Below are 25442 nucleotides of genomic sequence, written 5' to 3'. Positions count from 1 at the left end.
CCATAATGCGTAGGAGTCTGATGGGATCTGGCCTCAACTTGACGCGTATACATCCTCGCACTAGTTGCCCTTTCGTCCTCTTTCTTGCGCATAGCGGTCTCCCACTCCACATCATGGACATTTCCTGGCCGATAGCTATGCTCTGGAGACTCCATTGTCTTATTTGCCGCTCTCCTCACACTAGATTTTTTTTTCTTCAGAAATGTTTTGACATGCTCTTGCAACCATTGCCTATCATGGTTGGGGAAACGCATGTGCATGGTTGTCTCTACATATGTGAGGTTGTAGGGATCTTGCTGATCAAATTTGAGAAAACAATTGATATATGTGGAGTGGATTAATTGGTTGACGTGTGTGCGGAGTCTCCCGCCCTGTGCCGTCTCGAGATCCACCATACCTCCTCTATGAACCTGGTAGTATAACCCGCGAGCATCTGGTGAAGGCCCCCCCCCCCCCCCCCCCCCCCCCCCCCCCCCCCCCCCCCCCCCCCCCCCCCCCCCCCCCCCCCCCCCCCCCCCCCCCCCCCCCCCCCCCCCCCCCAAAACAACAACTAGCTCTGCTCCCTCGTCGAGATCTACCGGCGCTAGCGCGTGAGCTGCCCTGACGCTGCCTGCCAGAAGAGCGCCGACGTGAATCTGGGATAGAAGGTGGGATAGGTGATGGATAGGTGGACGCCGATGGCTTCTGACCCTGGGGCGTTGGACCCTCTGAAGGAAAAGTTGAACCTGGAGCTGTAGCTGGAAAACTCTGCAAGTATGGAGTGCCACCAGTCGGAGTAGAGACCTCTGATAATCCAAACGCTGCTAGCTGCGCTGGTGAATAGCGCTGTGTAAGGGTCTGTTGTGAACCTAACCACTCAGCCCGAAGACGCAATGCCCTCTCCACATCTGGATCGGTCACAGGAACGGCAGTGGACCCACCTAGAGCGTCCCGAAACTAGCCGAACCCTAATGATGACTGCTAAGGCAACGATTGTGAATGATAGGTAGAGAGAGCGTCGGGATATTACATCCCGTCTACCATGAAATCCTCAATGCTGCGAAAGCGTGGTGTGGAAGAAGAAGACATGGTTTGCATTTATTACGACAAAGATTAAACTAGGGTATAAAATTTGAATATATGATTAAAAATTTACACATTGATTTTTTTCAAACGTTGGATTTTTTAACATTGGATTCTCTATAGTATCCAATGTTGAAAGAATCCAATGTGTGTCTACAACCTATAAAAGAGTCTTCCAAAGCCTCGAGTTCTAATAAGATATTAGTGTGTGTATTGACTAATAAGAGATTATTGTGTTTATGATTAGTGTGATCGATTGCGTGATCACTTGGACGGTCATTGGGGCCTAATATGTCACCTATGACTTAATCATGGAGGTATGTTTCTGTTTTTGTGTTTATTGTTGTTTAATTTAACATAATTAGTGTGTGTTTTAGTGTTGTCTTGTTTAATTGGCTTGTGCACACACTAATTAGTGTGTGTTAACATACACTAATTAGTGTGTGCATTGGCTTGTGTAATTGGCTTGTGCACACACTAATTAGTGTGTGCATTGGCTTGTGTAATTGGCTTCTGCACACACTAATTAGTGTGTGCGTTAGCATTGGCTTGTGTAATTGGCTTCTGCACACACTAATTAGTGTGTGCGTTAGATTGTGCACACACTAATTAGTGTGTGCATTAGTTTGTGCACACACTAATTACTGTATGCATTGGCGTGAATAATTGGCTTGTGCACACACTAATTAGTGTGTGCATGGGCTTGTGTAATTGGACTAATCACACACTAATTAGTGTGTGTTAACACACACTAATTAGTGTGTGCATTGGCTTGTGTAATTGGACTAATCACACACTAATTAGTGTGTGCATTGGCCAATTCCATTGGTCAATGCACACACTAATCACACACTAAATAGTGTGTGTATTGACCAATCACATTGGCCAATGCACACACTAATCACATACACTAAATAATGTGTGTATTGGCCAATCCAATTGACCAATGCACACACTAATCCAAAAATAATTAATGTGTGCATTGACCAATCACATTGGCCAATGCACACACTAATAGCACACTAATTAATGTGTACATTGACCAATCACATTGGTCAATGCATACACTAATCACACACACATTAGTGTGTGCATTGACCAATCACATTGGCCAATGCACACACTAATAGCACACTAATTAGTGTGTACATTGACCAATCACATTGTTCAATGCACACACTAATCACACACTAATTAGTGTGTGAATTGGCCAACCCCATTGGGCAATGCACACACTAATAACACACTAATTAGTGTGTGCATTGACCAATCACATTGGTCAATGCACACACTAATTAGTGTGTGAATTGGCCAACCCCATTGGGCAATGCACACACTAATTAGTGTGTGCATTGACCAATCACATTGGTCAATGCACACACTAATCACACACAAGTTAGTGTGTGTTAATGAGAACTAATTAGTGTGTGCATTGACCAATCACATTGGCCAATGCACACACTAATCACACACTAATTAGTGTGTGCATTGACCAATCACATTGGCCAATGCACACACTAATAACACACTAATTAGTGTGTGCATTGTGTGATTGGTCAATGCACACACTAATCACACACTAATTAGTGTGTGCATGGCCAATCCCAAATTTAACATATTAGGTTATTCAAGTAATAAAATCTAACAAGTTTAGATTTTGCAAGTAACTAATAATTAACAAATTTAAGTTTTGGTGTGTCTTTACTTACACTAATTAGTGTGTGCATTAGAATAATGCACACACTAATTAGTGTGTGTAAAGAACACATGCACTAATTAGTGTGTGTAATTAGTGTGTGTGTATGCATGTGTGTGCATGCGTGTGTATGAGTGTATGCATGTGTGTACGCGCGTGTGTGTGTATGCGTGTGTGTGTATGCATGTGTGTATATGCGTGTGAAAAAATCAAAAAACACAACAACAAAATTTACATGGAATTGAAGTGCTTGTTGGGAGAGGGTAGGAGAGTGGAAGAGTAGAGATGGTGGAGTGTACAAGAGTAGAGATGGAGGTAGAGCTCAAGGTTGTGAGGTTCGCGCTCTCGGCTTCTGTGGAGAAGACGATGAAATTCGAATTTTAGGGCTTTGAACTTCGCGGGGCACGCGGGTGCCCCTATTTATAAAAAAATTTGAAATTTGATTTTCCGCTGCTATTACCGCGAGCATTACCGCGTCTCTTACCTCAAACATTACCGCGTATATTACCACGGCACAAATTCGGGCCAAATAAACAGATGGCCATGTTCTGACATTATTACTATTGATCCTCACAATCTATTGGTACTATGTTTTTTATAAAATATATATAAAATGAAAGTATTTCTAGTACTTTGAAATTGACATTTTTACCTAAATGGTTAATTTTTACTTTTTATTGATATTTTATTAACATTCTTTGGTAGTTTGATTTTAATTAGTGTATGTAATTTATTAATGTAGGTTGCTTGGGATGATTTTGGCCCGTCCACTGAATCGGATAGATCACGGTGGTTGGCCAAGCGATTACCATGCCCATGTGTGCGGTGCAAATGCGCCATTGCTTGACTTCGACGGATATGCTTGAGCCATTATGGACTATGGGACGATCCTCGCAAGCGTGCACGGATGGAAACAAACGATCCACGAATTTTTGCAGCTATTGACGTCACCCCACATTGGCGTGTGGTTGGTGGAGGAGGGAAAAGGAGGGTGGAAGAGCGCATGCGCTAGGAATCCATTAGAGAGGGAGGAAGCACATCAAATCAGCCAAGTACTGCTGCTCCCTCTTATCCGAGTGACCACATTCCATCTCCTTACGTGGATGCAGAAGACGACCATTTGCATAGAATGGTTGAGGATCTCTTTGCACAAGAGGAGGAGCATGAACCAGAGTGTGCATGCGAAGAAGCTTCCGAGCAAACGAGGAGTGAGCTACTCGATTCGGCACACACTGCACTATATGACAGATGCTCTTACTCCATTTTAAGGTCTTCTCTCGAAGTCCTTAACCTTCAGGCGATGTTTGGATGGAGCAATGCTAGTGTCGACGCACTTTTGAGGTTGTTGGAGCTATATATGGCTCACTCTACTCAACTTGGTCTCACCTATATATTTGTATCTTGTCCTCAATATGAATCAGTCTTTGGGAGCGTAGATGGTGTGTCTCTTGTCTCGTCTCTCTCTCTTTCTCTCAACATCTCAACATGGTATCAGAGCAGTAACGATCACGCGCTGATTCAATTCATGGTGACAAAACAGTATGTGTATGTGATTTGCATGTAAGATTCAAAAATTACTACAAATTTTATTTTTGAGCATTGATTCTTGTTAACTGTGGTTGTTTTGTGTTAAGAAGAATATGATTAGTGTTTTGTGTGGCGTTTATTGCTAATCAATCTAATTGTTGATTACGTTTTCTTGTTGATGACACCCTGAACTTCATCTCAGTTTTTCTTGCTATTCTGCTCAAAATTTGGAGAAACGGAAAAAGCGCAATGGCATTTTTCATCCAAAACTTGTTCGTCTCCTCGAGCTCTTCGATTTGAGTTCTAGGTTTGCGTCAATCGGAGTTCACAGCAGAAAGTTATGCTATTTTTACTGCAACTGAGCTTGATGCAGCTTTCTTTGTCCTACTTCTTCGTGAAGCGTCCGCGATCGTTTTTCTTATTTTGGCGGTAACTTTTTCGAGAAGATTCATCTTTTTGCTATTCGTATTGTGGGGGTCAATCTTGCGTCTCACGCCACTCTATTTTGAGGACTCTTTTATTATTAACGTCTCCTTTACCCTGCCTTTTTTGGGTGACGTCTCTCACATCTTTGGACGTTCCTTGAGCATCCTTCTTACGTTTATCGTTAACAGAACGTAATCCTCATATCTCTCTCATTCTCAATTGCGGCCTTCACCATATATGGTGTGCAAATTCTGCGATCTTATCTTATACGTCTTCTCGCAACAAGATATGGCTATGAATATTCTTGTTAACGGCTTTCCTTCTGGCCAGCGTTCTGTTCCTCCTTTCCAAGGTCAAGGTCTTCCAGGCTAGAAAGCAAAGATGTTGTTAATTCTTGAAGGCGATGAGCTCTCCGATGTTGTTCTTGGAAAACGTGTTTGTCCGTCTCAGCTTGTTGATACGGATAATGATAACGTGCTTATCACAGAAGGACCTATATTTGAAGATTGGAATGTTGCCTATACCGATTGGCAACGACGTGATAAAGCAGCTCGTCGGTATATTCTTTCTGCTCTTACTGATTCCCTTTTCCTTGATATGTATGAACTGCCTACTTCCCACGACGTATGGAAGTACCTTATTGCAAACTTTCAGAAGAAATCTGTCATAGAAATACTTTATTTGAGAGGGTTGCCTAACAAGTTACAATATGAAGTTGGTACTGCCATGACGGGACATATTGAATCTTTCAAATCTATTATTAATCAACTTGCTGCTGCCAGTGATCCTGTTCCACAAAAGCAACTGATTACACTTCTCCTTGATACGGTGAAGGACTCTTCTTATGATAACATTGTTACTATTCTCTCTAATAAAGATGGTCTTGATTTCGACCAAGCCTGCATGTCTTTAATTGAATACTCTCAACGTCAAGAACGTTGTAATGCTGGTCATGATACAGCTATGATTTCATAAGAGGAGACTAAGTCACAACAGATGGAACGGACTTTTTATGCTCGAAGGCGTCCATTTCAACAAGGAAACCGCAGAGGTGGCCGTCGCGGTAATATTTTCTCTCGTCTCAAATTTCCTAATAAGCAATGTTCTTACTACAACAGAAATGGCCATACTGAAGATGATTGTTGGGCACGTCAATATGATGAAGAACACAATATTACCACAAAACAAACACGTTTATCTAGAGACTCTTCTTCTTCTTCTTGTGAATATTGTGGACAATCTGATCATCCCACTCATATGTGCTATAAGCGTCGATTCGACACAGATCAAAATAGAGCATATGCTACTGAACATCGAAACAACATTGTACCAGAAACAAGCTGCGTCCTATGTTCAGTTGCTCTAGACAGAATACTTCATGTACGCGATGGATCACTTTTTATTGTCGATTGTGGTGCTACAGAAAATATGACATATCAGTCTAAGTGGCTCCATAACTATCATCCACTGCCAGTTCAACGTGTTGTTTATCTTGCTGATGATACTAATTGTCAAGTAAAGGGTATTGGAGACTTATATATCTTGGTACCTTATCTTCTTCCACTCGAATTTTGCTAGGAGTATAACATGTACTAGATCTTCAACGTAATCTTCTTTCACTTGCTAGACTTGTTGATCTTGGTCTGTTTGTTGGATTTGATCATACCAAATGCCGAATTGAGAAAGATGGACATACTATAGCCACTGCTCCTCGAAATGGTAATTTGTTTGAACTCTCTCTCAACGATGCTGTAGCAAATGTTGTCACTGCTCCAAGTGATCATGATTGCAAAGTATGGCATCACCGTTTTGTTCATGCCGATTTCTCAAAACTCCTTGATCTTCAACATCGTGATCTTGTTCATGGCATGGATCTTAAAGCCCATCCCCATATGGGAATTTGTGAATTTTGTGCTCTTGGGAAACACAATCGCAAACCCTTTCCTCTTTCAAATACAACTCATTCTCATGACATATTGGATCTTGTTCATACTGATATATGTGGACCTCTACTTTCTTCGAGATCACAATATCGCTACTTCATTACTTTCATTGATGATTTCTTAAGGTATACGACTGTAGCCCAATTTTTTGGTAGCTATCCATTGCAAATCATTGAACCATGTATGTCGTGTCTCCAAAGCATTCAATTACAAAAAACTTGTTTAGTGAACCCCACTAGACTCAAGTGCTCCAGTTAATGATGCACACGACTTGACCATCAAGCTCACTTTAGGGAACCCTATCATTAAGCTCAAGTATGCCTTACTCTATTTGCACACGGAATAGCCGTCAAGTCCATTACTTCAAGTTCTAGTAGCAGAACCAACTCAAAAAAATGTGAAGATACTTTATCAATTGTCCAAAGATGTCAACTAGAAGCTAGCCATATAAGATTACTGACCACAAAATCCAATACTCTTTTCTTGATAGCATAAATCCAAAAACAAAACCTAGTGCCAAGTAACCTACTACAGGAAATAAATGATATCTTTGAATCTGCAAGTTGCTCTTCAATAGCTCCCAGGATCAAATGAGATAATAAGAAATTGCCCCAATAGTGGAGTAGCATAATATCCACATAAGCACACACATCTTGTATCAATCAACTTCAAGAATTTCTGCTCCAAATATGCTATTCCAGGATCTAGCATAAAGAAACCACAATATATACTCAAAAATACCCATCCATAACGAACCTGCCTTTGAAGATCTGTCGAATATCCTTGATCAAATACCATTAAGATCGCATAGCATTGTTGGCCTCCACAATATACTAGAGCTTCTCCTAAAGCATAGTGCAGCAGCCACATCTCACAAACTTTTGATAACTTAAGGTCGTTACCAACAAGAATTAAAGAATTCTGAATCCCTTTTACTGGTATCCAAGACATCATTGACATAAGAATTACTAGGAATAGTATCCAAATCGAGTCACATTTGGCACATTGCCCAAGAAAATGAAAAATCTTGTGCACTTTATGCTGTATCAAGGATGATTTAGTAGCGTCACCCCCTCTAGCTTCATAGTCATCACGAAAAACCTTAGGACTTCTTGGACTTGTATCATTAGAGAGATTTTTACCTGGTTTTTGAGGTTGATAATGAATAATAGCTTTATCGTGAAGATCTTCATCCATAACATCCTTGGGAAAATCACCCTTGGAAGTCTCAACATTCAACAAAGCTTTTGGAGTTAGCTCCTCTTGCAGCCCGTATATAAGCATAGATCTAAAGTCCATGTCAATATCCTGTTCATAATCAGCATAGCCTAAGCAATCTTCATACTCATCCATATAATTCTCTGCTTCCTCATCTGCATGCATGTTACTTAGCAATACAACATAGCACTGCAAAGGCTCATCATGCACCCCCTCTGAAGAGGTACACACATCAGAAAGCTCTTTTATACTGTCATAACCATCTCCTTCAGATCTAGACAAGAAATGATCGATTATGACATCAGTGCTTTTCAAAATTCAACAAATGCTTCTAGAAGTAGCTTCTCAAAAAATGAGGTGTCAAAAAAACCAATTGATATGATTTTAAAGCAGCATATAGATTGATTACAACAATTAAAAAAGATAATATGTAAAGGCAAATACTATTAAACACTCTTGTCATAATTTGGTGACCTTAATCCATGTATAACAAAATACTTGGTCATGGTTTTGTAGCATGCTATCAAGTTTTAAATACACGATAATTTAAACAACATTCAAACTAATATTTCACACTTAAAAAGTCAAAACAATACTATATAGTATCCTATGGCTATAAGACCATGAGATGCCATCTATTGCACCTATGGCCTTAAGGCCATATGGTGCTCTTTGTAGACATGTCTATGACTTTAATATGTCTCTTTATGACCTCAAGGCCATAGGGTTAGGATTGTTAGTTGGTCCCAATGTACAAAGAGGTCCAGTCCTTCAAAGTGATATGGGACTTTATTTATGTGCCACCCTATGTCCCTAAGGATGTAGGTTGTCTTGGGGCCACAAGATGTTGTGTATGCCAATAAGAAACCCTTCTATGCTCTATGTTGGCACACTATGTCCCCAGGCGCACAAGGTGTGCCTCGTATGCTAGTTAGAAACCCTTTATTCTATATGTTGTCACCATATGGCCTTAGACCATAGGGTGTCCTCTGTGCTAGTAAGAAATCCTCTATACTCTGTGTTTGCACCCTATGGACCTAGGGCCACAAGGTACCCTCTATGCTAGTAAGAAATTCTCTACGCTCAATATTGAGACCATGTGGCCCCAAAGCCATAGGATATCCTCTATGGTAGTGAAAAAAACCCTCTATTATCTATGTTCACAAAACATTAAAAAATATAAACAATACTATAGAGTATCCTATGGCCCTAAGACCATAAGATGTCATCTATTGCACCTATAATTCCATTTGGTATTTTATTTAACTATACAAAGTTAGATGAGACACTTACTTAGATAAACTATCATAATTCTAACTTTGAAATTATTTCTTAACATAAAACTACAATATAAACACTCCTAATATAAGTTTGTGCCAAAGAATCAATGTTAAGATGAATATTTTTTACCTCAAGTACATGCTTTAAAACTTCACTCAAAGGTTTTAGAGATGGTGTCTCAAAAAAAGGAGGTGTTTAAAAACACCATTTGATGTGAATAATACGCATTGTATACATTGATTATGTCAAAATAGTATAAAGTAGAAACATAAAGATTACCACCAACTTGACAGTTTCAAAATGATGGTCTTCATTGCATATACAATAAAAGACTAACTAGAAAGAGTATGATATCTCCAAGATTGAGGGTGTTCAAAAAACACCGTTTTGTAACACTACCAAATGTCAAGAAATTTGTATTGTTTGGATCACTTAATAAAGACAATTAATAAGAAGAAAAAGTTAACAATACCATAGAAGCATCAAACAATGAAACCAAAAAACTTGAATGAGAGAAGTCTCCTGACAATAGGATGCACTTCATTAAATAAACAGCTTAAAGATGTTTCAAGATATCCCACAACATTCCATTAAGTTTAAATTTTGAAAAGTACACATTGCCAAATTCTTGGTAGATGCTATTTAGAATACTTAACTAGTACACTTAAAATGGCCTCCTTCTCTTGAGATTTTGAGTCCTTTGAGACATATAACATTGCATTACATAGTGAGTCTCAGGATCAGGATGGAACATTACAAAATTTCTTATGGTATAGTCTCTCTTGTCTTTAGCATACAACCATCCACATAACCATGGAACAATTTCATCTTTTAAAAAACTTTGAAGCAATTGAGTAGGTTGGTTCCAAAACTTTGGAAAAATCATATAAGTTCCTTGCATATTCCACAGCACTCAATATGGACTATCATCAAATATTATAGTGTTGCCCCCATCTAAATAATCAAAGAGCTTCCATATGGTCGAAAGATTTTTGTGATAGGCTCTTTTGTAACCAATCATGAAATTTGAATTTTGGCAGCACGGGTTATCCATAATCATCTTGAATTTGGGACTTTGTGTAGGAAAACAGGTCTTGATTATGTGTTGAGCTTTTTGTAAACGATGGCAGCTCCAAATCCAAACCTCAAATAACTCAAATCAAAATCTTAAGAAATACTCTGCATCTGGACGCACCGCATACACCTCATTGTTATCTTCTACAATGTACATGTACTTGGTCCAAGTTGGCCTTGATTGAAGCTCAAATGTTGCAAGAAGCACACCCTCTAAATCCAAGATAAGCGTTCTTTTGTCCTGTTTGAAAGATGTTGGTAGATATTGAAACCATTGCTCTTGGTTTGAATGTGATATTTGATGTAATACGAAAGGGAGCTCCTCTATTTTGTGATAATCTAATATCAAAACATTTTTTCTTAGAAGCCCTGAAATGATTAAAAAAAAAAGTTAATATAGAGATCTTAAGTGTGTTGAAGACCTTAGAGACATAGGGTGCTAATTTGTGGTTACACTTAGTAAGTCCTATGCAAGAACACATGCCAACTATGACCCTATGGCCTTAGATTCATAGGGTGTTGAGACCATAAAGTGAAATTCCCCCAAGGACATATAGGGTGAGATTTGACCTTATGAGCATGTAGATTTTCTTTGATGGCACAGTGAACTCAAATTTCAAAGAAAACAACTATAAAAGCTTTAAAAAAAAAGAGCATTTGGCACATGAAACTCATAAGTTACTTATAGTATTGAAAGACAATTTAAAAAACTATTAATCATTTACATCTTCATATATCTTGAAACCCTAAGCACTTTAACAAAGTCTCCGAGTACATAAAGATCTTTGTAAATGACAAAATGTTACAAAACATTGCTCCATCATTTCTTGATATAGGACTATTTGAGATCATACTGAATTTGTAGATGCTTTATATAATTCCTGGCTTCATGTACTTTGATCACAGGCTCCTTGTATCCCAATTTTTGGGCAAGCATGATTGCTTCTGTACCTTTCAAGACTGATAATGATTTGATATTCTTTAAGACCCTTACTTTTTCTCGATCACGTGCTGAAAGTTTCTTGTCTTGACTTCGAGTGGACATTCCACTAGTGCTAGATGTTGTAACTTTCTCATCGTGAAGAGGATGAGAAACTTCTGGTAGTCTTCCCGTGGAGTAGGTTTTTCCTAGAAAAATTAGTTTTCTCACCTCCCACTATGCAACAACCTTGTGTATACGGTTATAAAGCTCATGACCTTGAGCAATGGGTGCTTGTCCATATAAATGAGACCCTGTAACTGTGCGAATGTCATTAACATGATTGAGAGCTTTGATATATGGTAGCAGCTCCCCAAGGAGGATATTATCCTCCTCATCATCAACATTAAATGATGGTGGAAAAATACAATTCAATGCAGGATTCACACATCCCTTTAATGTTTCATCATCTACAAGAAGCAATCTTCTTGCATCAAGCCCAAATTTTGATGATGCAATAGCGAGCGGTTTGAAAAGTGCTTCTACTCCTGGATTATCTAAGCGAGTGATCCTTGATTCTACGCATGGTTGACATTGGCTTTGCCCCCAGATCATAAAGAATGGAAATTTTTCTTAAGCTTCCTTTTCTAAAATCTTGATGATGTCCACAACATGCATGTCATTAGCAGCTGACCATATCCTTACATTGAAATTGCTAAATAGAGCCTTTAAAAACTCAATGCATCCTGGACGAAGAACAATATGCTCATGTCCAAACTTTAAGCTCTTCATTTTCTTGGACTTTTTCCAGCATCTTCTCAGGAACAATCCACACAAGCTCACTATTATAGTCAGCATTGGTTTGTTGGTGGATGGAAGTTCTGACTCACCATGCACTTCGATTTCCAAATCCTAGGGTGCTAAAATATTTGTGTTGGATTCTCCTTCTGGAGTTGCACATGTTCTGGAACTTCCATTGCCTTCTACTTCCATTGTGGTGTCATGCAATCCAATTCCCAACTCTTGGGCTACTAGAATATTTTCATTGGATTCTTCTTCTTCCCTTGCACATGTTCTGGAACTTTCACTGTCTTCTTCCATTGGATTACTCTTTAAATTTATCTCCAGTCGTTGTAGCAGTTGACATTCAAAGACTTGTAGATTCTTGTCATCTTCTTCAGAAACTCTTTGGTTGACATGGAGATTGATAGAATCTTTCTCAGTAGGTTCAATGGAATTAGCATCCTCTATACCAACAATCTCGAGTAAAACTTTGTCAGCCGCAATATCTTGTTGAAGGACTGCAAGTTTAAAGAACACCTAATTTTAGATTCCAAAGTATCTACATTTTGATAACTCTTTTTTGTCACACTCTTAAAAAAAACTAATCGCAAATAGCAAATTTACTAACTGATAACACATCTACAATGAATTTATTTTTATGCTCCCTATTGTCTAGAGATTTCTAATCTTTATCTAGCTACATTAGTTCTTTGTCCATGATGGTGGCGCCTAGAAGTATACTTGGAGAAACATTTATGCCTTTAAGCTCTAGAGCAGAAGTCTCATTTTCTATTGCCATGATCTTCTTGCATTGGATGATTTCCTTGACTAAGCTTCTTATGGCCTTCAGGCCATACGGTTCTCTTTGTAGATATCTCTATGACTTTAAGATAATCCAAAATATGTCTGTTTATGGTCTCAAGGCCATAGGGTTAGGATTGTTGGGAGGTCTCAACATATAAATAGATATATGGCTTCAAATCCATATGGTACTTTATTTATGTGTCACCCTATGGCCCTAAGGCAATGGGTTGTCATAGGGCCACAAGATGCCCTCTATGAGCACTAGCAAGAAACCATATATGCTTTATGCTGGCACCCTATGACCCGAGGGCCACAAGGTCTGCCTTTTATGCTAGTAAGAAACCCTTTATGCGACATGTTATCACTCTATGGCGTTTGGGCCATAGGGTGCCCTATGTGCTAGTAACAAATCCTCTATGCTCTATGTTTGCACCCTATGGACCTAGGGCCACAAGGTACCCTGTATGATAGTAGGAAATCCTCTATTATCTATGTTTGCACCCTATGGACCTAGGGCCACAAGGTAGCCTCTATGCTAGTAAGAAATCCTCTATGGTCAATGTTGAAACCCTATGGCCCCAAGGCCCTAGGATGTCCTGTATGCTAGTAAGAACAACCCTCTACGCTCCATGTTGGCACCCTATGGAGACTTGAGGGCCACAAGGTACCCTTTATAATGCTACTAAGAAACCTTTTATGCTCTAGGGGAGCACCAAATAGCCCCTAGGCCACAAGGTTCCCTCTATGCTAGAAAGAAAACCTCTACGGTCTACATTGGCAACCTATAGATCTCGGGCCATAGGGTGCATCAAATGGCTCCTAGGGCACATGGTGCCCTCTATGCTAGAAAGGAAACCTCTGCGTTCTACATTGACACTCTATGGCCCCAAGGCCATAGGGTGCCCTTTACGCCTAGTATGAAACCATTGAAAGTCTATATTAGCATCTAAAGACCGTAGGCCACAAGGTGAGCTCTATGTTAGTAAGAAACCATCTAAACTCTATGTTGGTAGCCAAAGGCCATAGGATAGCCAAGGAACCCTTTAGGATCATTCCCGACAAAGACCACCTTATGGCCCCATGGTGATTTAGTGGCCTAGGTTCCCTTCTTAAGACTCTTTTATTTTTGTATCATATGGCCCCAGGGAAATAAGCTATCCTCTATGCTATCAAAAAACCATTTATGATCTTTGTTGGAATCATATGGCCCCAAGTCCATAGGGAGCCCATAGAGTGCTCTCTATGCTAGCAAGAAACCCTCCATGCTATTGAGGCGGTCCGGGGTGGGCAACAAGAAGAGCAACCTCTAGACACCCTTCAAGGCTCCCGTGCTGCTCAATGGGGCTGGGGCACAACACAACACAAACCAAGACAACAAACCCACAGCCAAATCCCAACTACACAAGGGGCACCACCTAGTTTAAGAGCGAACTAGGACGCAAAAGAGGAGAATTGTTAGAGCAACCCACAAATAAGCAAGGAATTTACACTAACCCTAACACCAATGGAACACTCTCACACACTAAAACACAAGAGAGAGAGAGAGAGAGAGAGAGAGAGAGAGAGAGAGAGAGAGAGAGAGAGAGAGAGAGATGGTGTACAACTTAGCTTCAACTTTATATTTTGCACAAAAAAGAACTTAGAGCTTGCGGAATCAAGTGACAAGATTTGGTTATAGCATCACTAGCACATTGTCTTAGGGTTATGGGAGCCCTCTCACCATCCACCCTCTTACAATGGTAGCCAAACAATAGCCAATGAATCACAAGCAACAAAACAACAACCTTCAATGAAACAAGTCACCTTATGAAGTTGAATGAGTTTTCCAAGCCAAATTGGAGGAGAAGCGTGAGCCTTTGGACATGAATTGCACCCAAAACTACCAATTCATTAATGTTGGGGTAGATACAACAATGGTAGGAAGAATATCTTCTACTTGCACTCACTCAAACTAGCTCAAGCTTTTCTATGCACCAAGGTGATGGTGTATAGAAAGCTTACTCTCTCTTTACAACCAAGATAGATCTGGCGTGTGGTACGCTCAATCTAGTGTGCAATGGTATAGTGATGTCTTTTACAAGGAGGAATGGGTTCTATTTATAGGTTTTAGAAGCCTTGATTAGGATTAAGCCTAATCAATTTTATTGGGAAAGATCAAGGATTATGAATTTTTATGAATTTCAAATGATAATGGGGTCTCTCTTTTCTCTTGAGTCACATGGATGTGGGCTCAAGTAAGAGAATTATTGATGTGGTGAAAGGAGAGAAACTTCCATGGGAGTGAATGAATTTGGTTTACTTGTGCGGTTGCCTACTCCATATGTTGATAGTGTGGGTGCATTTTTACAAGAGAAGTTAGTTGTTAGTGGTAATAATCACTAGAATTGTTAGTGATACATTTACAATGGGTAGGATGAGTTGATTTGATGAAGGAAGAGGGGTGAATTAAAAGAGAATCATTGAGATGGTGAAGCTTTGAAGAAGCTTGAACTCACCCTTGTGTAGATTGTGGAAAAAATGACCACTGGTCTTCTTCTTCTTCTTCGCTTCTTTACGCCGCCGCCACGGTTGACCACCACGATGAAAAGAGGATTTGTTGATGAAAAATCCTCAATTTGCCGAAGTTATCATGATTAAGATGCTGAATTTTAGATATTTTTAGGAGAGGTAAATGAAATTGTAACATAGAAGCAATAGAGAGAAACATGGAGAGGGTGTATGTATGTAGAGGTTCATAAAAGAACTATAGGGATGAGAGAGAAGGGTAATGGTGAAGAGTGTGGGAGAAGCCATGGAAATTGCAGGTTTGAGTGAGGGAAGGAGAGGGAGGGATGTGTAAGAGTGAGTAGGTGTGTGGAAGGGTGAGAGAAGACTAAGGGCTACTTGTGAGAAAAGTGGGCAGACTGGGGTCCACTCAAAACATCATAGCTCATCGCTGGTAGCTCCAAAAATCATGAAAAAATTTGAGGTGATTATTCAGAGCGTGGGCTACATTTTCTCTTTTGACTATTGCTCCAAATTCAGAGTGGAGATAGGTGTCAAAATTCTCACCAAAAAGCCTGTTTTTTATGCTTGCAAAAGTCTTTTAGTGGCCCCCCTCCTTTGTTGAATTTGTACAATGCATCCAAGAGTGAGCCCCTCCTTTGTCATATTATAATACAAAGCATCCAAGTTGCCCTTGACCCATGCATGGAGGAGGATTATTGGTGAATAAAGAAATATATACATGGTGGGACTAGTGTATGGACTATTCATGGACTTTAGCTCAATGAGCACATGGTGTTAGAATAATGAGTAAAAATAATAATAAAAATATGGAGGAGTTATGGATATGGAAAGATATTGGAATCATATGATATGGTCCCTCCTTGAAATATTTTGGGTGAAAGAGGAAAAGGTATGCAAGTAAATAATATAATAAAAGTAACCAATGAGTAGAAATCAATTTTTTGTTTTCACGAGGGTGAGGGTGAAAATGTGGGAGTGATTTGTATAAAGAAAAAATATGAGGTTAGAGTATGTACATATTGGCAAACAATATAATTATGGTGTAAGAGAATGAAAGAAGGTATGCATAGGTTTAATGATACAGACACCTAAGTAGAAATATATTTAAATAAAATACCAAAATAATTATAAAAAATCCCTATATTTAGGCCATATATACAATGAAATATTTACACACAAAGAGGCCATAATATACTTTTATTTTTTTATTTATTTTTTATTTTTTTGGCTCAACTAGCCCAGTGACTAGCTAGCTGAGGGTTTTTAAGAAGATATGGGAAAAGCCCCCTAACTCACACACGCCTATGTACAGTGAAATGGTAGGGATATCCATAGCGTTTGGGTGAATTTGGTAGGGTGGAGTAACTTACTATGGCAATTATGGAGAGCTGAAAAACAACTATCACTATATGTTTGCACCCTATGGCACCAAGGACACAGGGTGTCCTCCATGATAGTAAGAAACCCTCTATGCTCTAAGTTTACACCCCATTTGACTATGTTGACACCCTATGGCCCTGGGGCCATAGGGTGCTCCCTAGGGCCACAAGGTGCCCTTCAACTTAGGAAGAGACCCTTTATGCCCTAAATTGGTACTCTTTGGGCTCAGGGTCATAGGGTTCCTTCTATGCTAGTAGGATACATTATATGGTCTATGTTTCCACTCAATTGCGTAGGGCTAAAAGGTTTGTTCTATGAAGAAACCATGTATACTATATGTTGGCAGTGTATGGCCCTAGGGATAGAAGAAAACCCTAGGGCTATAGGGTTTCGTCTATGCTACTATCATATGGTCCAAGGGTCAGATAGTGACCAAGGTATCATGTGTGTCCCAAGGGTAACAAGGTGATAATAAAAAGCCCTCTATGCTTTATGTTGGCACCCTATGACCCCAAGTCCATAGGGCGGTCTTTATGCTAGTAAAATTCCCTCTATGCACTATGGTTACGTGTATACTTATAAGAAGCCATTTATGCACTATGTTGGCATCTTATGACCCTAGATCCATAAGATGTCCTCTATGGTAAAAGAGAAATTGTACATGGGATATGATGGCATCCTATGGTCCTAGGGCCATAGGGTGTCCTCTATGCTAGCAAAATGTGTAAGTTAATACTCCGAAATTGAAAGAGCTTTTCAGAAAAAAAAAAGAAAAAAAAAACCTTCTACTTCCATTGTGGTGTCATGCAATCCAATTCCCAACTCTTGGGCTACTAGAATATTTTCATTAGATTCTTCTTCTTCCCTTGCACATGTTCTGGAACTTTCACTGTCTTCTTCCATTGGATTACTCTTTAAATTTATCTCCGGTCGTTGTAGCAGTTGACCTTTAAAGACTTGTAGATTCTTGTCATCTTCGTCAGAAACTCTTTGGTTGACATGGAGATTGATAGAATCTTTCTCAGTAGGGTCAATGGCATTATCATCCTCTATACCAACAATCTTGAATAAAACTTTGTCAGCCGCAATATCTTGTTAAAGGACTGCAAGTTTAAAGAACACCTAATTTTAGATTCCAAAGTATCTACATTTTGGTAACTCTTTTTTTTCACACTCTTAGAAAAAACTAATCGCAAATAGCAAATTTACTAACTGACAACACATCTACAATGAATTTATTTTTATGCTCCTTATTGTCTAGAGATTCCTAATCTTTATCTAGCTACATTAGTTCTTTGTCCATGATGGTGGCGCCTAGAAGTAGACTTGGACAAACATTTATGCCTTTAAGCTCTAGAGCAGAAGTCTCATTTTCTATTGCCATGATCTTCTTGCATTGGATGATTTCCTTGACTAAGTTTCTTATGGCCTTCAGACCATACAGTTCTCATTGTAGATATCTCTATGACTTTAAGATAATCCAAAATATGTCTTTTTATGGCCTCAAGGCCATAGGGTTAGGATTGTTGGGAGGTGTCAACATATAAATAGATATATGTCTTCAAAGCCATATGGTACTTTATTTATGTGTCACCCTATGGCCCTAAGGCCATGGGTGGTCATAGGGCCACAAGATGCCCTCTATGAGCACTAGTTAGAAACCATATATGCTTTGTGTTGGCACCCTATGACCCGAGGGCCACAAGGTCTGCCTCTTATGCTAGTAAGAAACCCTTTATGCTACATGTTGTCACTCTATGGCCTTTGGGCCAAAGGGTGCCCTCTGTGCTAGTAACAAATCCTCTATGCTCTATGTTTGCACCCTATGGACCTAGGGCCACAAGGTACCCTGTATGATAGTAAGAAATCCTCTATTCTCTATGTTTGCACCCTATGGACCTAGGGCCACAAGGTAGCCTCTATGCTAGTAAGACATACTCTATGGTCAATATTGAAACCCTATGGCCCCAAGGCCGTAGGATGTCCTCTATGCTAGTAAGAAACACCCTCTACGCTCTATGTTGGCACCCTATGGAGATTTGAGGGCCACAAGGTACTCTTTATAATGCTACTAAGAAACCTTGTCTGCATTGGCAACCTACAGCCCTCGGGCCATAGGGTGCATCAAATGGCTCCTAGGCCACATGGTGCCCTCTATGCTAGAAAGGAAATACGCTCTACATTGACACTCTATGGCCCCAAGGCCATAGGGTGCCCTTTACGCCTAGTATAAAACTATTGAAACTCTATATTAGAATCTAAAGACTGTAGGCTACAAGGTGAGCTCTATGTTAGTAAGAAACCATCTAAACTCTATGTTGGTAGCCTATGGCCCAAAGGCCATAGGATAGCCAAGGAACCCTTTAGGAGCATTCCCCACAAAGACCACCTTATGGCCCCATGGTGATTTAGTGGCCTAGGTTCCCTTATTAAGACTCTTTTATTTTTGTATCATATGGCCCCAGGGAAATAAGCTATCCTCTATGCTATCAAAAAACCGTTTATGCTCTTTGTTGGAATCATATGGCCCCAAGGCCATAGGGTGCTCTCTATGCTAGCAAGAAACCCTCCATGCTATATGTTTGCACCCTATGGCACCAAGGACATAGGGTGTCCTCCATGATAGTAAGAAACCCTCTATGCTCTAAGTTTACACCCCATTTGACTATGTTGACACCCTATGGCCCTGGGGCCATAGGGCGCTCCCTAGGGCCACAAGGTGCCCTTCAACTTAGGAAGAGACCCTTTATGCCCTAAATTGGTACTCTTTGGCCTCAGGGTCATAGGGTGCCTTCTATGCTAGTAGGATACATTATATGGTTTAGGTTTTCACTCTATAGTGTAGGACTAAAAGGTTTGCTCGATGAAGAAACCATGTATACTATATGTTGGTAGTGAATGGCCCTAGGGATAGAAGGAAACCCTAGGGCTATAGGGTGTCATCTATGCTACTATCATATGGTCCAAGGACTAGATAGTGACCAAGGTATCATGTGTGTGAGAATTCTCTACTATATATACAAAAACCACTTTATGGAACTATGGCGTCCAAAGGGCAAAAAGGTGCTATAAAAATCCCTCTATACTCTATGTTGGCACCCTAGGTCCCAAGGCCATAGGGCGGTCTTTATGCTAGTAAAATTCCCTCTATGCACTGTGTTTACGTGTATACTTATAAGAAGCCATTTATGCACTATGTTGGCGTCTTATGACCCTAGATCCATAAGATGTCCTCTATGGTAAAAGAGAAATTGTACATGGGATATGATGGCATCCTATGGTCCTAGGGCCATAGGGTGTCCTCTATGCTAGCAAAATGTGTAAGCTAAAAAATGCGATAAATATGCAACACGATATACAAAATTGAATCATTATCATACATCATACATTTTTTGCTTTACCGCACAGTTGAAGGGGTCTTTACCTTCAAATATCATCATAACATTCAAACATTTAAATCAAAATTTCAAGTACTTTAATTTAGAAATGCATTGATCTGTTGGTGGATGGAAGGTCCGGCTCACCATGCACTTTGATTTACAATTTCTGAGGGGAAAAAGTATTTGTGCTGGATTCTCCTTATGGCATTGCACATGTTTTGAAACTTGCATTTCCTTCTACTTCCAATTTACAAACATAAACAATGGTTATACAGTATACAATCATTTCTTTGCAATAAACCTTGATACAATGTTCCGATTGCTACATGACAAGCTAAAAAAATCTACTAGTCCTAGCTTCTCTCTATTGAAACAAATTCAAGATATAAATTTTGAATATATGTTTAATCTAGTTAGTTGCAATGCAAAGATAATTATTCACCATCAATTCACAATAGAAGAACTTACACCCAACAAAAAATGATCATACATCAATTGTTCAAACTCTCATTTTGGAATTTTGAGGACTAAATACTTTTTAGTTTTTTCTAGCTTATTTCATTCTCAATAGAGTATTAAACCTTAATCACAAGATAAGAAATATGTGTCCCTAATGTATATGGACACAAGATATAAGGCCAACGAAAAATGTTCTTGAAACACTTAAAGAGTCTTTAGGTGACCTAGAATAACCAACCTATGGTCTAAAGGCCATAGGGTGTCATGTGATGTTTTATAAGAGTGTCCATAAGAGTTACATGATTTGCATCCATGGGGTGATTTAAGTGCCCCTGTGGAGATTCTATGTCACCACCCTATGGCCCTAAGGCCTTAGGGTATCCCAAATGCTCTTGGATAACTTATGTTTCCTTCTAGAATAGCCCAAATAATCATGTGTCCGTTTAGAGACTTTATGTAATCTCTCTATATACATAAGATTGTAGGATAGCTGTGTTGACACCCTATGGCCTTAAATGCTTATGTGCCCTTTTAAAGACTCTATGTAATCATCCTATATCCGTAAAATTGTAGGGTAGCCAAATGCTTTTGGGGGATTCTATGTTGACACCCTATGGGCCAGATGCTTATGTGCCCTTTTAGAGACTCGGTGTTATCACCCTACATCTGTAAGGTTGTTGGGTATCCCATTTTCTTTTGGGGGATTCTATGGCCATAGGGTGTCATGTCTACAAAGAACTCTATGATCCTCAAGTCTACAAAGAACTCTATGATCCTCAAGTCATAGTGTATTCTTCCCAAACCTCATATGATCAATTAACTTTAAAGTATTACATAATATATATCTTATGACCATATATAAATGTAGAATTCTATTTACCAGAACATGTCCATATAATATCATACACTTAAGTCTAATTCATTTATTGTGAAAAAACTCAAACTCACAAGTTCACATTTTTTCAAAGAAAATAAATTGAGAACAATAACAAGCCAAATTAAACATCAATGTTTTTAACATCATGGGCAGATTTGACATGGGACAAATAAAATAAAATGACAACAATAATAATCTAAATATCAGTAATGTAATATCATGGGTGGCTAGCTTAACTTGTTTCTTGTAGACTTTCTAGAATGGCCTCAGAACTTGCATCCAATGGTTCTTCAATTTCTTCTTCCTCTGAATCCTTGGTATTGACTTTCTCTGTGTTATCCACACCTACCCACCTTCTAAGATCAAGGTCTTCTTCCACTATGGAATGGCAAAGAGATTCCAATTGCGTCATTTGATCACTACTACATGCAACTGATATCACCTTTCTCTATTGTTGTAGTGCCTCTTTAGTCCCATAGCCTAATGAGAAGATGTCTATCACTTGATCATCTTCTTTGAGACAGATGCATTTGATTGCACGACGTACAAAAAAGGATTTTTCCGTGGTCACAGCATCATACTCGTCGTCATTGATGCAGAGAGTATTCATTGGCTCCAACAATGACTCTTTAACACTAGAGTAGTTGGTGTACTGCTCTCCTTGACTGAAAAATGCCCAAACCCCAAAAACTACTTCGCGAAGAGCACATGTTTGGATGGTCTTTGATCCCATTAAGGAGCTCAAAGGTAGAACATGCATTTCATACCATTTAGCTTTTTCAAAAATTGCCTTCTCTAGGGAAGCAGCATGCTGATACTTGACTAAGCCGACAATTAAAAACACTGATGGTTGATGTGCTACCCCACATACTCCATCAATTACTTTACCAAATTGGGCAGCACTCCAACCACTAGATGTAAGACTTTTGTGTGTTGTGTCTATGTTGCAAACACCAACACGAATTTTAGAGCTATTCTCACTGCAGAGAAACTCAATGCCTTCCAAATTCTTTCCAACACACTTAATTGTCCATGGTAAAATGAATTGCAAACTAGAAGTGCCATTCTTTTGTGCAATGATCCACTGCACATATCCCCTAGTGATCTCAGGAATTGGCTCTTTCTCCTTTCCTTTTTGTAGTAGGAGATTTAGCCATTGCGTACAACTCGTGAAGAGAGATTTGTAAATCTCATCTGTAATGCTATAATGAGACTTACATTTATCCCATGAAGTAATTTCTACTGCTGATGGATCTATCTCTTTAAATGCCATCAACATTTGAGGCTCAAAAACCCTGGTCTTCTTTAAGACCGTTGCACATGCAGTGAGGTCGAGCATGCCCGCTTGTTGACGTGGTTGCTTCACTAAGCAAATCTTCTCATCTGGCAACTCTTGTTGTAGTAGCTTGACATTGACGAAGGAAATTTGGAATGGCGGCCTCTACACCAAAACAAACTCCATTGCGCCACAAGGGAAATGAGATGAGGGCACCACCTAGTCTTGGAAGCGTGAACTAGGACCGCTACACGAAGACAGAGAGAGAGAGAGAGAGAGAGAGAGAGAGAGAGAGAGAGAGAGAGAGAGAGAGAGAGAGAGAGAGAGAGAGAGAGAGAGAGAGAGATATCACTATGAATGAAGCATTAACCGTGGTGTGTGTACAAGGAATGGATGACTTCAAACACTCCCAACAAAAATAGCATATAGATTACCAAACAATCACTCAAGGATTAGCCAAGATCACATCAAGCACTCTCACACGCATATAAAACATTTCTCTTAATTAACATAAGTAAGAGGAGGAGAGGTTACTAGCATGAAACAATTTTCACTCTAGAATGTGCAAGAATAGAGTGAATGAATGAGCTTATGGGCTCATGGTGAGTGATACAAAGAATCAATGGGTTGAGGGAGGCTTGAAATTACAAAGGGGAAGGCCTCTTTATATAGGAAAGAGAGTGATTAGGAGTGAGGTTAAGATACAAGTGTAATTTGTACAAATGAAGCTTGATTAGGGACATTCAACCAATGAAGAAGCTCCTTCCAAGTGATTTGTTGACCAATTAGCTCCATCATCACTTGTGTTGTCTTCACTCCTTCCTCCATAGCTTGAGTCCAAGAGCTTCCTTATTTTAAAATGTAAAGAATCTACATAAAATCAATACATATCTAGTAATAATAGAAAGGGGTTGAGTGAGAACTTATGAATTACAACAAGATTAAGCATGACTTGAGAGGTGATTAGAAGAGGAACTTTGATGGGTTTTTGAGCTTGAGAGAGAGGAGGAAGGAGAGGAGGGTGAGAAGACTAATGGCTGATTTTAAAGAAGGTCTCAATGTGGAAAAGGAAGGGTGTGTGTGTGTAAAGGTAGGGGGGTGGTCTCCACCACAGTTGAAAAAACTGCCGTCCACCATTTTGGCCATATCTCCTAGACCGTAGATGCAAAAATTATAAAAAAAATATGGCCAGAATCTTCAGCTTGTCAGTTACAACTTTGATGAAGACAACTTTTCTTGGATCGGAGTGGAAGTATTTTTTAAAAATTCAACAAAATTATGTGCCTGGTTTCTTCCTTTACCAAGTCTTCCACTTGGGTCCCATTTGTTTGAATCATCATATGGCTCCAAAGCCATGATGATATGAGCCACTCATGACCCTTGAATCATGGGTGCATGGCTCCACAACCACATCATATCTTTTCTTTTCACATTTACATATTTTCCCTTCCCTTTACCACTAGGTTCTCCCTCTACCTTTCACCTCCGGTGAACTAGTCAAGAAAAAATCATTTTTTTAAAATTTTTCCAAGAGGTTGTTCTCACTCTTTCTTTTATTGTAAACCTCTAGAAGCAAGGAAAACCAACAAAATATGATAAACAAAAATTTGTGATAGGCTCGGATCATAGCCCCCCCAAACCTGGCTAGGGGTATTTATGCCTCTAGCCTACTTTCTTTGATCTTGAGCTGACCTTATCCTGATGTGATAAGGCTTTAGATGCCATCCATTTGTCCTGGTCTTGTGCACTTTACCATCAATGTCTTGAAGTCTGTAAGAGCCATTTTTGAACTTTTTGGTGACCAAGAACGGGCCTTCCCATCGGAAAAGAAACTTTCCATCCTTACGAGTGTTGAAGCGATTGTCATATCGAAGCACCAGAGATCCCTTTTTGATGTCTTTGGATGCTAGCTTTTTGTTGAACTTTTCTCTGCGCTTCTCTGCTTCTTGAGAATAGTGGTTGATGGCTTCTTCACGATCCAATTGCAGCCTCTCTAGATCCATGATCCTTTGATGTACTTTCTCCTTTTGAGAGCCTACATGGCTACCCAATATTCGAAGACTTGTTAACTTCACTTCAATGGGCAAAAGCGCCTCCTTTCCATAAACCAAATGAAAGGGTGTGTACCCTAATGTGGTTTTGAAGGAGGTTCTATAGGCCCATAGAGCTCCATTCAGGTGTTTGTCCCAATCTTGGCGCCTGGCATGTACCTGTTTGGTGAGAATTTTGCAAATGATTCCATTTACCTTTTCCACCAAACCATTGCACTGAGGGTAGTAAGGAGTAGAGTGTTGATGCTGAATATTTAGCTTCTTCATGAGTTCTCCTACCAACTCTGCTCTAAACCCTGGTCCTCTATCAGATAGTATTTCAAGAGGGGTGCCAAACCGGCAACAGATGTGGTCAAAGATGAACTGACTCACATCCTTAGCAGTAATTCTATTGGTCGGCATAGCCTCAGCCCATCTAGTCATGTAGTCTACTCCCATGATGATATACTCTTTACCTGACTGAGTGCGTGGTAGAGGCCCTATGGCATCAATTCCCCACTTCTCAAAGGGCCCATATACCTTTATTGGGTTCTGAGGTTCAGCTATGAGCCGTCGTGGTCCTGCTTTCTGACATTCATCACATGTTTGACACCAATATTTGACATCACGATGAAGACTTGGCCAAGTAAACCCAGCTTGTAGAACCTTTCTACTAGTGACGTCGTGTGCAAAGTGTCCTCCACACATATCATCGTGACAAGCTTTTAAAATCTCTTCAATTTCACTCTTCAAAGGAACTCTCCTAAGCACACTATCCTTACCAAGACAATACAAGTCA

The sequence above is a fragment of the Adiantum capillus-veneris genome, chromosome 19 (genome assembly GCF_014529385.1).
Source record: "Adiantum capillus-veneris isolate H3 chromosome 19, ASM1452938v2, whole genome shotgun sequence".
NCBI classification, from domain to species: domain Eukaryota; kingdom Viridiplantae; phylum Streptophyta; class Polypodiopsida; order Polypodiales; family Pteridaceae; genus Adiantum; species Adiantum capillus-veneris.
Note: the sequence above shows the minus strand (reverse complement) of the source record.